The sequence below is a fragment of the Ictalurus punctatus genome, chromosome 13 (assembly GCF_001660625.3).
Source record: "Ictalurus punctatus breed USDA103 chromosome 13, Coco_2.0, whole genome shotgun sequence".
Taxonomy (NCBI): domain Eukaryota; kingdom Metazoa; phylum Chordata; class Actinopteri; order Siluriformes; family Ictaluridae; genus Ictalurus; species Ictalurus punctatus.
In genome coordinates this window covers 9,808,507-9,821,212 of record NC_030428.2, presented here as the reverse complement: position 1 = coordinate 9,821,212, position 12,706 = coordinate 9,808,507, and positions in this window count along the sequence as shown.

Here is a 12,706-nt window from a genome sequence, read left to right as displayed (position 1 = left end):
ATTATGAATTACTCACACACAGAAGAGACAATCTTCAAAACTGCACACACACACACACACACACACATCTGCATTTAGCATTATCTTGAGCATTGGCGGTGGAAGTAAACATGTATTTTATCATTGAAATACTTTGTATAAGCTTCTAATCATTTCCTGGACACATGGCTAAAATCATGAAGACCACCAGATGTATGCAGAATGATATGCAGTACACAGTGGCTCCAGATTCCATACAATACTAGCTCCTAACTATATAGAACAGAAAGAATGAAAGAAAACATATTGGATGTGTTCAATTACACATTCTAAAACATATATCATCGAGGACACAGACTTCTTCAAAATTGTATTAAGATGAAGTGTCATTGACGTTCTATACATCTTCCCTGCCATATTGTTTAGATTATATCTACTAAAGCAACTATGTTTTTTTTCATCTCTACAAATTGAATTGTTCTTGACTGGCCATTCCAGATGTACATACTGAGCTGTATTTCACTTACTGAGGCAGTAACACTTACATACGTCAAGGTTCCCTGATCTAACATTATTACATTTGAACAAACCATGAACTACTGCATTAATAATCCATACATAATGTTTAGAAAGTAATTAACACTTGCACAATTGATGTTTGTTTAAATGTTAGCCAAATACATCTTCTTGGTCATTTCAAATATTTATAATCAATGATTAATAAATCCAAAAAATGTCATTATAGAATGTTTCAAAACGTTTAAAAAACCTGAATGTTGCTACTTAATTACTGTACACTTAATGTATTATATTGTACAGTGGATTATATTGATCATTGTGGGCTTCATTTTTCTCATTGATGGGATGAACATTGATCAATGCAAATTGTTGATTATTTGGGCTTACGGACATACCACTCTGACAAAGCCCGATCTCATCTGACCTTGGAGGGAGCACGGTGGCTTAGTGGTTAGCACGTTCGCCTCACACCTTCAGGGTCCGGGGTTTGAGTTTGCATGTTCTCCCTTTGCTGCCGGGATTTTCTCCGGGTACTCCGGTTTCCTCCCCCAGTCCAAAGACATGCATGGTAGACTGATTGGCGTGTCTAAAGTGTCTGTAGTGTATAAATGGGTGTGTGAGTGTGTATGTGATTGGCACCTTGTACAGGGTGTACCCCGCCTTGTGCCCGATGCTCCCTGGGATAGGCTCCAGGTTTCCCCATGACCCTGAAAAAGAGTAAGCGGTAGAAGATGGATGGATGGATGTTGATTATTTGGTTTATTTGGTTTATTATTAAAAAAAAAAACTATTTAAACAAGTTATTTTATTAATAATCCTTATGGTTTGTTAATTCTGAAGTTCAGTGTTTGTTCATGATAGTTAATGCATTAAATATGCATTAACAAAAGTGGTACAACTGAGGCAAAGTCTGAAGGCAAAAAACAAAACACAAACAAAAACAAAAACAAATTCGATGAAATTGGCTAGAATCACAAAGGAAAACAAAATACCCAGCGAATCACTTGAGGCAGTCATTCATCAGAAAGTATTTTCAACCAAGCTGCAAGTAAACATTAAAATAATAATAATTATGGTGTTTTAGCAATGATGATGTTTACTTACTAGTGCTTTTCATTTTATGCTTAAATTTTATGCCATTGGCCTTGTATGCGTCTTGTATGCCAGTGTCCATATCATCTCGATAACTGTTATTGCAGAAGCCACAAACCTGACAACACATCCAAACCAATTAAACCAATAAAACCTATACATCCATCTAAGGGAAAAATTCAAAAAAGCACAATGAATAATCATGTCATGATCATGCTACAGACAGTCCACATGACGCTGGGATAGTAAACCCTAAATCCGCTGGCATGTATGGAGTGAAATGGTCAGAAAACCTGAAGCCAGTTGGCAGAGGAGAAAGTGGTGAAGACAGGGATTAACGGTGCTGCCGAGGACACGTCAATCGTGATATGTGGTTTAACGCTGCTGCCCACCAATTCCACAGTTGCAGAAATGTGAGGCTCTCAGTACAAATAAATCTCCCACTGTTGCACATCAGCTCCACTTTTCTCTGCCCTCCATTTCTGTCAAACCTGCAATTCAGAAAGCGTGCCTGACTACTCTATGAGATGGAAAATTACAGATCATGAGAAAAATATGAGGTAGAAATTAAAGGTCAAAGGGTACCAGAATCACATGGGCACAGTGCTGATTCTCTGTCTCGGTGTGAGTATTTCGCTGTCAGTGTCACCAGTGATCTATGGGTAGGAGGTACCTTTTCTTGACAGAGGTGGAGAGATTTGACTGAAGAACGAATGGTTAAGATAAAGTAGAAAATGTAACTGAATAAAAGGGTGCATTCTTCACAAAATACCTCAGAACGAGTTCTTAACATTTGTCTATACAATGTAAATGAAATGCTGCAATAAACGGAGTTCGAAATGTTCAATTTGCTGCTTTTATTCTTTTATTACATTTTCACCTGTGCAATTTTACTTTAAGCAACAAAATATTGATGGTTTTAGAAAGTGTGGACATTTCTAAAGAGTCATTTGTTGTCTCAAAAATACAAAACTAATCAATGCCATTTTTGCATTAGCAATTTTACTAAATAGATTCTTCCCTTACTGGAATTCCTGAGCAACTGTTGAATAAGCCAAGATTATTGTAGGATGTCACACAAACAGAACCAGGATGTCGGAAGATGTCATAGGTCAATCTATACCAAAACGAAGGAAGGAAAAATATTGAGTAACTGCTCATGATCTAAAGAAAGGGTTTAGTAAAGCAAATTTGTTTTAGGCAACAGGCCACATTACACTTAGTCCAATGGCAGGTGGGGAAGACCAAAATAATTGTCGAGTGACTAATAACACAACAACTGGCATTAAACTGAATGGTACATTCTGAATACACAAGTGTATTGAACATAAATCAACTACAAAACATATTTTCCAAACAATTTTTTAACCATACACTCACCATCCACTTAAATATGAACCCCTGCAATTACCACAAACCGTTTTTTGCACTCAAGTCTCCATCAGTGAACAGTGGATAAGCTCAACAAAACAGACTTCATGTAAAAAATGTAATGAATTTTCCTGGTTACATAATTGCACTATTTGACCACGTAGCATTAGCACATTTGTATAAGGGTTTTTTTTTTTTTATTATTATTATTATTGTTACCCACATGAGGATGGGGATATTTTTGAGTCTGGTTCCTCTCAAGGTTTCTTCCTCATACTGTCTCAGGGAGTTTTTCCACTTGCCAGTGTTGCCTCTGGCTTGCTCATTATGGATAAATTCGTACATCTATATCGTGAATTTATATAGTTATGTAAAGCTGCTTTGGGACAATGTCTATTGTTAAAAGTTCTATAATAATAAAACTGAATTGAATTGAATACCGGTACCCCTGCTCACTATATTATCCAATCAGTTAATCATGTGGTAGCAGCGCAGTGCATAAAATCATGCAGATACCAGATGTCAAGAGCTTCAGGTAATGTTCACTTTAAACATCTGAATGGGGGGAAAATGTGCTCTTGTCTAGTTGTTGGTTATTTCAGAAACTGCTGATCTCCTGGGATTTTCACACACAACTGTCTCTACAAATGACACAAAATGATGAAAAAAAAAAATCCAATAAGTGCCAGTTCTGCAGCAGAAATGAGAGAGGTCAGAGATGAATGGCCAGACTGGTTCAAGCTGACAGGAAAGCTTGTCAAATGAGCACCCTTTGCTACTGTGGTGACCAAAAAAGCATCTCAGAATGCACTACATGCCTCAACTTGATGTGGATGGGCTACGACAGAAGGAGACCGCGTCTTGGTCCAGTCCTGCCAGCCAAGAACATAATTCTGAGGTTACAGTGGGCACCATCTCAACCAAAATGGACAAATTAAGTCTGGAAAGTCATTGCCTGGTCTCAATCGTTTGTTCACACAACAACTTCTCTTAAATGTGTTCATTTTTTGGCATTTATCTGAAAAGTACATCCTGAATGCACAAACTGTTTAAACATACTGTATATAAGTATTGTTGGAAATCTTTTTTTATATATTATATATACACACTATATAGTTAAAAGTATGTGGACACCTGACCATCACACCCATATGTGGTCCTTCCCCATACTGTTACCACAAAGTTAGAAGCACACAATTGTACAAGATTTCAATGTTGAAAATGGTTTCCCAAGGATGGTGTGTACAAGCTTGAGTGCCCATGCACAGGGTCCTGACCTCAACCTCACTGAACACCTTTGGGATGAACTGGAACGCCGACTACATCCCAGGCCTTCTCTCCTGACATCAGTGCCTGATCTCACTAATGCTCTTGTAGCTGAATGAGCACAAATCCCCACAACCACGCTCCAAAATCTAATGGAAAGCCTTCCCAGGAGAGTGGTGGTTATTATAACAGCAAATGGGGACTAAATCTGGAATGAGATTTTCAACAAACACATAAGAATCTGATGGTCAGGTGTCCACAAACGTTTGGCCATATAGTGTATACACCCCTGACCTAAAGCATACCACTTTAACTGTGAAACATAGTGCCATAGGAATGTATACTACAGTAGTGGATGGAGCTTCAGCTGGCAGCAAGATAATAACGACAAACATTTCAAGACAGCAAAGAAGGCGTTTTTCAAAGCTACGAAGTGAAATTTTCATTGACTGACCCAGTTACTTACATAAACTGATCATGACTGAGCTGCATTTTACTTGCTGAAAGACTGAAGACAGGGTAAAAGCCTACAGCAGCAGGGGAAAGCGGGAACTGAAAGCCATTTTATTTTGTAATGTTAAATTGTCCGGTTTCTTTTGGTAAAATGCCGGACTTCAAAAACCGTGTCTCTAAGTGCTTCCAGACTACACTGTATATTTATTCCCTTCTTATTTTATCCTCTGCATGAAGTGCAAGGGTTTTCCAATGGCTATAAAAATGAGTGTGGTTTAAAAGCAGTTTAAATCAATTTGATATTTTTAAAAAACCAAATAAGGATATAAATCTATTAAGAAAGATTGCTTGGGATAAAAACCAGTAAGCCAGCGTGCTATGAAGGGCTCAGCAATGACATTAAATATAAATAAGCTTAAGCTCTATGATAGTGTGAGCCCTCATGCCTCATGTGTAATATATAAAACTGTTTGAGATTGAATGGACGTGCACTCCATGAGAGTTCAAGCTATAAAATTCAAGCCATTATGCAATGCTTTCCTTTAGTGTATACACTTGTTGGCTGCAAAGCAGGCATCAAAATCAATGATATGAGTAAATAGCGTGCCTTTAAAGAGGCACTGACATAACAGGTGAGATATTTTATATTCAGTGTAATGCCTTGTAATTAATTAATAATTAGTGACAGTAAAGAGATAAAAAACTAATGCAGGATACGCAGGAAATGAAAATGAGTTTATTTCCACTGAAGAGTTTCTAATTTCAGTCTTAAGATTAAGATTATATTTTTAAAAAATTTGTTTAAAAATCAGTAATGTTTAACATGTTAATCAAACATTTTTTGGGCTCTCTATTTTCGCAGACACGTTTACTGCTTTTTAACTTGCCCTTGAACATGGACTGTAATTCAGTTTCTTTTGGGTGTTCTTAGTAATTACACTTTTAATCTTCTTGCCCCGGTTTACTAGGGTCATAGAAGATCTAGTGCATGGAACAAATATGCTCTCTATATTCTCGTTATACTTACTCGGTGCATGATGATCATTTCAATCATAGCCAAGTGTGACTTCATCTTCTCTTGATTCATGAAGTCCCATCAACAAAAGATATATACGTTCCATTTGCTGCTTTCACTTGTATATGTACTTGGGGATGGACAAAATAACAGAAACCTGTAACCTGTACATCTCATATTTCCCAGGCTCAGGAACAAAATAATAATCTATTTAGAATTAACCACATTTGCCAAGCTCTACCAACTGGGAAACTGCATGTTTCATGTAATTTAAGAAGAAGCATTTATTTGTCACGTATACATTTCAACAAAGTAAAATTATTTTCTTTGCATGTCGCAGTTCGGTAGGCAGTTGGGGTCAGGCATGATAAGGTTCCCCTGGAACAGAGGGTTAAGGGCCTTGCAGTGGCAGCTTGGCAGTGCTGGGGCTTGAACTCAGAGCCAGTCCTTTTGACTGGCCCAGTCAAACACATCCACAAATGAATGCCGGCAGATCAAACTTTGTTTGTGGACTACAAACATACCTTTGAAAGAATCTTTTTATTTATAGAACACAATATACACTATAAAGCCAAATGTTTATTGACACCTGACCTTCACACATGTGTTTTCCTTCCCCAAACAGCCATGGCAAAGCTGGAAGTACACCATTTTATAGGATGTCTTTGCATTGTAAAGGATGTATAGCATTGTAGCAGTAAGATTCCACACTGCAACTAAAAGACTGAAACCTGCATGAAAATGCCCCTGTGCACAAAGCGAGCTCCATAACCTGGTGCCTCCACAGAGCCCTGACCACAACCCGACTGAACAAAGGTGGAAACTGGAACACCGACTGCATCCCAGGCTTCCTCGCCTAACATCAGGGCCTGACTTCACTAATGCTCTTGTGGATGAATGGGGCAAATCCCCACAGCCACACTCCAAAATCTTATGGAAAGCCCTGGAGGCTGTTACAAGAGCAAAAAGTTAATGACGTCTTTGAAATAGGATGTTTAACAAGAACATATGGGTGTGATGGTCGGGTGTCCATATAGTGTATATTGCATATATGCATTTTGTTTTGTAAATTGTGGATCTCATTTTATTTTTGTGGAATTCATATTATTTATCTGAAAATTATGCAACAAAACACCGTCATATTATTCAAAAGACCCATGACCTAATGCTTTGCATTTGATCAAAAATGAAACTTACTACTTAGGGGGAAATTAAACGGGGAAACTTATAAATAATTTTTTTGATAGAAGTGACTCAGTGGTTGGGCTCTGGACATCTGACGTCTGAGAGGTTGTGGTTTGTACTGCCAAGTTGTCACTCCTGTCTGCTCAGCTTAATTGTAAGCTATGGATAAAAGCCTCTGCCACATGATTAAAATGTCAAATGTACACGGGTATTAATGTCACCAATTACATTTGTTTTAGAAACAAATTTCTACAAGAAGCCTTTATTAAAATGTCTTGAATGAAAACTATATTCAGTCTAGCGTATCCAAATGTTTGACATGTAGTGTAGATTTCTGCAAAGCTGAATTGTGATTCTTGGCGGTTTGTCATAGAAGCACTATGGCAATAAAACCGAATTGCATTTTAAGCAAAACACTGCTAAAACACTGCTGATCAATAGTTCAAAGAAGAAAGGATGTTATAAAATATTTCAGGTACTTGCAAAATCTTGCATGTATATTCAAATAGTACATTTGATATTTACTGTACATATAAGGAATATAGTGTATAGGAGCGAATATGAGTGACTGAAAGCTCTGTGTGTGTGTGTGTGTGTGTGTGTGTGTGTGTGAAGGCTATTTGGTTTTCAGCATTCTGGCACACGATCCTGCAGCCTTGGCTGTCCTATAAAATGTCGTCTCTAAAGAGCTTATACTCCTCGTAATTTTTTTCTGTATTAGGGACACGCACACAAAAAAGTCTTTCCAGCATGATGTAAGCTCTCCTCAAACCACTGTCAGAGGATGCAAAATTAAAAGAGTCCTGATCTCTTGCATGGAACTTTCGCATGGTCTTCTAAAAGTGCATAATTATTTGGATTAGTTAAGAATTACTGAGGCAATATTTTAAAAGCACAAGTTCTTATGAGCAGATCTGATCAGACCAACTGACAAGTAAATTAATAGGAACACTTATAGGATTTGTCATATAAACTACAGAAGACGATGCATAGAATTGCAGTGTAAAAAAGTTCATGTGAACAGCAGTATAAATTTTACACAATACCAACATGAGTAAGTTTTATTTCATTTCAGATCAGTGAAAGCACATATTAATGAAAGGTAGACATGCTTAGCACATACCTAACTCTAACCTAGTAGGTGTAGTTCTCGATGTTTAAATGTTTACTATTTTAGACCTGTGTTAATCATTTAAATGAAAAAATACAAACATAAAATGGTATATAATGGTAATATTGTTAAGTATTTGATCTAGATAGTTTCTTGGAGTAGTGCACCTGAGCTCAGGTTAGTATGTGTGGAGTTTTGCATGTTCTTAGCGGGTTTCCTCTGGGTTCTCAGGTGGACTAGTTAAAATACTGTAAACTGCCCCTTTGGCGTGAATGTGTGTGTGAATGTGTGTGTGCATGGTGCCCTGCGATGGACTGGCATCCTATCCAGTGTGTATATTTGCCTCACACCCAGTGTTCCTGGGATAGGCTCGGGATCCACCATGTCCCTGACCAGGATAAAGAGCTTACTGAAAGTCAAAGAGCGAGTGAGAAATTAGTTTGGCTCCCAGCCAGAACAGAGATGTTCAAGTCTGCATTATTTCTAAAAGGCAACTTATGAGGCAGTTTCAACAAAAGAGGTGAGCTGTTTGGGAAAAAGGTAGCAGTGGGCTCAAAAAGTGTTCTACGTTTGCGTAAAAAACACCCAATTTAAATATAATGTTTTCAACAGAGGCTAAATGACTTGTAGGCACCGTATTTGCATGAAATTTACATAAAAAGTTTGATAATTTATCAGAGAGCTGAAATAGAAGACATTAAGCAAGTCAAAGGCATGTATGTACATGTATGTGTCCATCTCCATAAATATTTTTAATTTGTAATAATCCAGATGCAATAAAAATTCTACTTCAAAATAGTTTAACAGGACAGCAATTTACAAAGTCAATGGTTTTCGTCTTTTTCTTGCTGGACAATTTTACCTACTGGCGCTGGTGAATAAGAAGAAGGCTGTGACTTTGTACTTTGCATGAAAAGCAGTAGACCTTCAGCCCATATTCATTTTCAGTAACACTTAACCCTCTTATTTACAAGTGGTGTGCTTTTTTAAGAAACAAAATAGATGGCATTGGTCAGCTAAGAAAAATAAATAAATAAAAGCAGCTCTTTTTTACTGTAAAATGTTTGCTGGAAAATGATAAACATTCTAAATTGCTGTTCGGTGGATGACAAATAACACACATCCATTCTGTACGTCACAAAGTGGAGGCAAGAGGATGAAAGTGCAAGCCTTTCATTGATAATTCAATTCAGCAGACAAACCTGTAGTCAGTAATCAGACAGGGATCAATCGATCAGACAAAAACAAAGTAGTGAAGCACAATCATTAAGAAGGAAGGACAGAAGCAAGAATCACACAAAGCGTCACAAACAGAGAAATCAGCATTCAGAGACGCATACAAGAAATGGCAAACATGGCAAAGGATCTTGGTAAGTGAACTGGTGTATACAGTGACCTGAATCAGGGTTTTAACAGGAAATATGTGCAATGAATAATCATGTGATTGGGAGTTATATATTGTCCAGTCTGGTTCTGGTGTGGAGGCACGATGTTCTAAAGCATGATCCACTCCGTAAGCTATACTCTAAAAACTGATTCACTATTTAACAAAAGATAATAAAGAGCTCATTCTTCTTCTTCTTCTTCTTCTTCTTCTTCCCAGATGGGATGCTATAATCCATCACAAGGCAGCTAGGGGCAATTTAGCATAGCCAATTCACTTCCCTGTAGGACAGTTGGAGAACCCAAAGGAAACCTGGAGGAAACCCACATAAACATGGGACGAACATTCACAGAACCTCTACCCTGATAGTAATCCGAACTCAAGATCAGACCCAGAACAAACGAGTTATAAGGTGACAGCACAACCCCCTGCGCCACCGTGCCGCCCTATTATTATTATTATTATTATTATTATTATTATTAAGATATATTCTAACTGACCACAGTTTTTTTTATTCTTCAGTATTTGATTATGCACATTTCTGCTTTACTTTAGTTTCTCTCTCTCTCTCTCTCTCTCTCTCTCTCTCTCTCTCTCACACACACACACACACACACACACACACACACACACACACACACACACACACACACACATCCTGAGCCAACTGCTGTAGATAGTAGGATTTGTAATATGAGACAATTTGTGCCCATTACTCATCACATCAGCCTATTTTTATGCATAATGTTGGTAATTATATGAGTAATTATATAAGTGAATAATTTTATCATGTTCTTAGTAATTGTGTGTCATGCCAAGCAAACTGTTAATCCAATCGACCTTGTTTTGCTAATATAACAGTGGACATGGGAGCAGATTAGGGGACTCTTATCCCAGTTTGCCCTCTATGGGGGAGTGACTCACCAGTAAATCCTTTGTGTTATATTGCAAATCCATTGGTCATTTCAGAACCAAAGAGCAAAGTCAACTGCATGATCAGAACTGGTGATGCTGAACTATGAGATATTACATACAGTGCTTACATGGTACAGTTGTGCTCATTTGATTGAAATATCTGTAAATTATTTCAATCTTTATTGTATGATATTAGGTTATAAAGTATAAAGCAGACAAAAGGTAAGGGTAACTCTGAATGAGCATGATACATGGCTCACAGCCTGAACACTCAACAAAGCTGGCCTTATGGAAGAGTAGTGAGTCATATGAAATCCTGTTTGAAGCTTGCCGAAATGCGTGTTGGAGACATGTGGAAAAAGAGTCTGAGGTCTGATGAGTCCATAACTTTTTGGTCGTTGAAAAAAGTGTTAGGTTTTTATTCCCAGTGTGAAGCATGGTGGTGGTAGCATCATGTTGAGCATTTCCCTTGCCCCCCCTGGTTGTTTTTCTGACTAATTTCCTCCTTACACAGTCACTGACTAAGTGGACGACCTCCTTTAAGCAGACTTGCAGTTGTGGCATATTTTTTTTTTCCATTTTGTACTAATGGATTTAATGGTGCTTCATGGGATGTTCAACGTTTAGGATTTTTAATTTGTATTTTGAGAGCTCATTGGTCTTCGTGATGCTGTTTGTTTAAATATTTCCTCTATCAAACTCAGGGGCCTTGAGATCATGTGACACCTTAATTGCAACAACTCCATTCAACTAATTACGTGTGTAACTTCTGATGGAACTGATTACACAAGAGCTTAGTTATGGGGGTGAATACTTATGCAGTCAGAAGTTGGTTGTAAATATTTTATCAAGCTATATTGACTTTCCTCCCATTTCAATATTATGGTCTATTTTGTGTAGATTCGGGGGCGGATCTAAAAAATTATTTATGGGGTGGGAGGGGTGGCAATACTGAAGCAATCGACTGTTGTGCGATTGATTTAGGCTGAACCTGACAACTGGATTGGATGGATGGATAAATAAATTAAGTTAGATGGTAAAATATATTTAACTTCTGACACATTTCTTGAGTTTCACCCAAACTTGTAGTGAGTATAGACTATAATGCTAAGATTAATTTACTAAGCATGACAAACAATACTGATTATATTAGGAACTTTCAATGCACCAAGTGACTTCAATGGTTTATTGAAGTCACAAACAGATAACGAGTCGTTATTGGTCACATATACATTACAGCACATCTTCACATACCCCAGCCTATCAGGAAGTTGGGGTCAGAGCGCAGGTTCAGCCATGATACGGCACCCCTGGAACAGAGAGGGTTAAGGGCCTTGCTCGAGGGCCCAACAGTGGCAGCTTGGCAGTTCTAGGGCTTGAACCCCCAACTTTCTGATCAGTAACCCAGAGCCTTAACCACCAAGCCAGCACTGTCACATGTTAAGCTGTGATGCATTCAAGTCACCAACAAATATCTTCACTTATTACTTGGATAAAATATAATAAGATGCAATGAGTATGCAGTTTAGACTATCTAGCGTTCTAATTGTACACTACACTCAATAGTTTTATTTTCTAAATGAATCCAAATTAAAACATTACATTATAACTGATGGATTTCATATGCATTTGAAAAATATATGAAAAATACGCTGCTATAAATCTGTCCAGGAAACATTTAACATTTTATACATTGGGATATCAATGCTGTGGTGACAATGCTTTTACTTAGGGTGGCCACCCCATGCCACCCCTGTAGCTCCGCCCTTGTGTAGATTCATGATATATAATCCCAAACACAAGGTCCATTTCTGCTCCACTTTGCAACAGTACAAAATGTCAGAAAGTCTTTTGTGAGTGCTTTTAACTCAAATGTAGGCAAAACATTTCCTTTTGGATACTGAGATTAAGGCTACGGCGAGAGTATGACATTATTTATACAGTTATTTAATTGTTTAATGCAAGATATCTGATCTTGCCTGCGGAACAGGGAGTGTGTTTCCTTTAATAAAATACCGTGAGTCATGACCGTTATGTCTGTTACAGGATATCACGTGGTGCGTCTGAATTCGGTTGCTGGACTCTCTCTGAATAGTAGGTGTGCCTTTCTAGCTTTTCCCCAAATAGTGTGCCTAAATAGTGATCTAGACAGATTAGTGCTAAAAAACTAAAGACTATAAAATAGTAAACAAAAATCTGGGATGCAACTATAAGTGATTCTGTCTCTTTTTCATGGATAAGCTGTGTTATTTCATCTGGATGAAGATGACACAGTTATTTATTATTATTATTATTATTATTATTTAAATAAGAGATATACAGAAAAGATCCCACACTAGCTGAAGGGAGTGAGGGTAATGTTCCCGGAATAAGTGTGTAGTGTGTGTGTAATGCTCGGGTTCAGACTCAGCTACAA